Raw genomic sequence first — 3524 nt, 5'->3', positions numbered from 1 at the left:
AGTCACGTACACAGTTCCCTGCTGCCCCTCACGCGATTGGCTTCTTGAGTTGTTTTTCCTTCCTTGTTTCCACATACTTTACATTCTACGATAATAAAACCAAGAGTCAACGTGGACTCTGGGCTTCACCTCGCTGTACCTGCAGTTCCTGGCAGTGCCGGATGCTGTAGCCCCTTCGGGCCTCTCTTTGTTCCAAGATATTGAACTCTGAGTAATCGTCTCACCTCTTATCGGAAAGCATCACGTGGCAAAGACTATATACTCAACTGCCATTTGATTGTAAGTGACAAGAAAATATTGATTCTACCCTTAAAAAAAAAAAAAAAAGACCTCAAAATCATTCTGTTTCTATGACAACCTTGAGCTAGGTATTATTTTTCTTACTTAAAGGATGAAGAACCATGAGGCTTAAAGAATTAAAGTGATTTGCTCAAGGTCATAAGGAAATGACCTACCTACCCAATGTGTACCTACCTCTTTCTTATTGTAGGGAGATCATGACACTGAAACACCCCACTAGCCTCTTTCTTTACCACCTCTTCCCAATGCATGGGAGCTTTTCTTCCAGCCAGGCCCATGACGAGACATATTTTGGATGACAGAAACACCTCCCCAGCCAACCACTCCAGCAATGTCTGTCTTCCCCTTGGGAGCATCACTCCCTCTGGATCCCTATTCTGAGAGAAGGCTATTGGGGACCCTTTGAATAGGGCAACAATGTTCCTCAGGTTCTAGTTTTGCTCGGTGTGCAGCAAGATATGGGAATTTTCTATGTGGTACCAGGAGAAGCCAAGTCAGTTTGGCTCAGGGAAGCTCTGGTTGGAGCCTGTCAGTCCCTGTGCTGTGCAGAAAGTCCACCTGTTCCCCAGAACCAGCAGCCCCAGTCTCCAAAGGCCACAGCTGAGTCACATTCTTCACCCTGCCCTAGATTACTAATTCCTTTGCCTCTCAGCTTTTTCCTCATTCACTCTCAGGTCATGTGTTGTCCTCCTTCTGCTTACTGCTAACAATTTTTCCAGAAGTTCCTTAGAATCTCAATCCTTAATACTAGCAATGTCGGCAGTCCCACCCCATCCCACCCCACCCCACAAAGTGGGTGACAAGGGAGATAATTCACTTTAGTGTCCCTTAAAGCACACAGCACAAATACAAAAGCACACTTGAAAATCTATACTGTTAAGCTCTATAAGCACAACATTTTATATGTATTTGACAAGAGATTAAGATAGCAATGTGATGATTGTATTTGAATCAGTACCTCAGAAGAAAGATGCTTTAAGAATCCTACAAATTGTCAATTTCTTGGGGTCTGAGAATTCCAAAGTTTCCATCTTTTTTTTTAATATTTTATTTATTTATTCATGAGAGATGCAAAGAGAAGGCAGAGACAGGCAGAGGGAGAAGCAGGCCCCATGCAGGGAGCCCAATGAGGGACTCGATCCTGGGACTGCGGAATCATGCTCCAAGCTGAGGCAGATGCTCAATTGCTGAGCCACCCAGGCACCCCCAAAATTTCCATCTTAATTACTCTAGTTCACTCTATCCTATGTGGATTTGCCTCTACTTAAGAGAGGCCAGAGCCAAAAAGGAACATTCTACACACACCACCCTCACTTCCTCCTGGTTAGTGACTTACTAAAGTTTGGTGAATGACGCCCAGAGTCCTCTGGCACTGAGGTGGGAAGAGATTCTTCCAGTACAAATTAATTGACAGGGTTTACTGTTCCACACTAACCCAGCCACAGTTCCCTGTGAATCCTATGGCAGCCTTTGGCAGGAGCCATTTATTGTTATGTGCTAGCAGTAGCCTCAGAGCTAGAAGGGACCACTGAGTTTACTAAGAAAGAAACTGAGGCCTGAAGAGGTGGTGACCCATCCAAATTTATAGATGGTGAGACCTAAGCCTCCAGCTTCCCCAAAGTTGGCCTAAAGCCAGAGACCAGTGGTTTCATGGCCCCATCCTCAACAACCCCTGAAATCTCCCCCAGACCCCAAAGTCCTCCTACATTATACATGGCCTGGGGCATCCCGATCTCAGATTTTGTTAGGTAATCTCAACAATATTTGGTTTTCTAGTCTAATCATCTCATCTTTAAATTGTATACCCCTTAACTTTATTCATTTCACTTTATTTTTTAAAAAAAGATTTTATTTATTTGACACAGAGAGAGTGTGTGTGTGAGCAGAAGCAGGGCATAATGGCAGAAGCCAGCAGGCAGGGAGACTGACATGGGGCTCCGTCTCAGGACCCTGGGATCAGGACCTGCGCCGAAGGCAGTCACTTAACTGAGCCATTCAGTTGTCCCCAGCTATTTTCATTTTAAAACATAACTTCAGAAAGCAAGAAGTTGAGAATACAAAGATGTATGCACAAAGTAATCATTTGCAACTTTATTGTAAGCCCCAAACCCTGTAAACTATACAAGTACCCAAAATATTGTGATTTGCTTTATGAGTGACAGTACATCCACAGGTTGGAAAATGGTGATTAAAAATAATGATGGGTGTAACTATTGACATAAAAAGGAATATAAAATTTATTAAATGAGCACAAATGCAAAACAGTCTGTTGAGGACAAATCACCCAGTTGCTTTAACATAAAAATAACATTTAAATAAAATGGAGGGGGACTATGATATGTTAAAAGAAACATTACAGGCATATTAACCACATGCAGTGTGTTTGGATCCTGATTCAAGAAAATGCCATGGAGCAGGGCGGCCTCCCAGCTAATGTGGGGTGCTGCCTCCACCAGGGGCTGGGTGCTCAGCATGGATTCAGGACTCCGCTGTATTATCAAGTCCTAAATTTTGGCATGATTGTCTCCTTGGCACTAATGATCTGGAAGAGGTTAATGCTCATAACTGGAAGTCAAAGTCCAATTGTAGTGGTCCTCAGTGGCAGCACGGGACCTGCATTTCATAGAAGAGATCTCTTTTTAACAAATCAAGTTGAAGATCCCACCCGATTGGGAGAAACTGGTGTTTTTAGGATAGAGGAAAGAGAGATTTCTATAGTTCGTGGAGTCTTGAAGACTCACGCGAAGCAAAATGGATATATCAAATTTTTGACAAAAGGAGATAACACAGTTGATGACTGCGGCTATATAAACAAGCACAACACTGGCTAGAGAAGAAAGATGTCATGGGGAGAGTCAGGGAATTTGTGCCTTTTACTGGGATTGTGCTGATCCTCACGAATGACTACCCTAAATTTAAGTGTGCAGTACTCTTTGGGCTGGGTTTATTTGTGCTAGTCCATCATGAGTAATAAGTCTGCCTTGTTTCTGGAAGATGTCCTACTTTTTCATAGTGAATGTTTGGAATAGATACTGGTCTGTGATTGGTGGAGTGGAGAACACACCTATCCATGTCGCTTAGTAGCAATGGTCTGCATCAGTTTCTGTTTCCACGCCAGGATGTGCATGGGCAGATGAGCGAGCACCATGGCATGCACTTGGGGGCGAGGGAACTCTCAATCATAGGATTTTGTATGTTGTCATTGCCACACTTCCACGTTTTGT

The 3524-nt window shown here is 43.4% G+C and overlaps 1 pseudogene; it reads left to right on the top strand.

Moving 5' to 3' along the window:
- The first annotated feature begins 2795 nt into the window (after positions 1–2795).
- LOC140622765 (signal peptidase complex catalytic subunit SEC11A pseudogene) lies at positions 2796–3271 on the top strand (annotated as a pseudogene).
- The last annotated feature ends 253 nt before the right edge of the window (positions 3272–3524 follow it).

The sequence above is a fragment of the Canis lupus genome, chromosome 32, assembly GCF_048164855.1.
Source record: "Canis lupus baileyi chromosome 32, mCanLup2.hap1, whole genome shotgun sequence".
Classification (NCBI taxonomy): Eukaryota; Metazoa; Chordata; class Mammalia; order Carnivora; family Canidae; genus Canis; species Canis lupus.
This window is presented reverse-complemented; position numbering and strand designations above follow the sequence as displayed.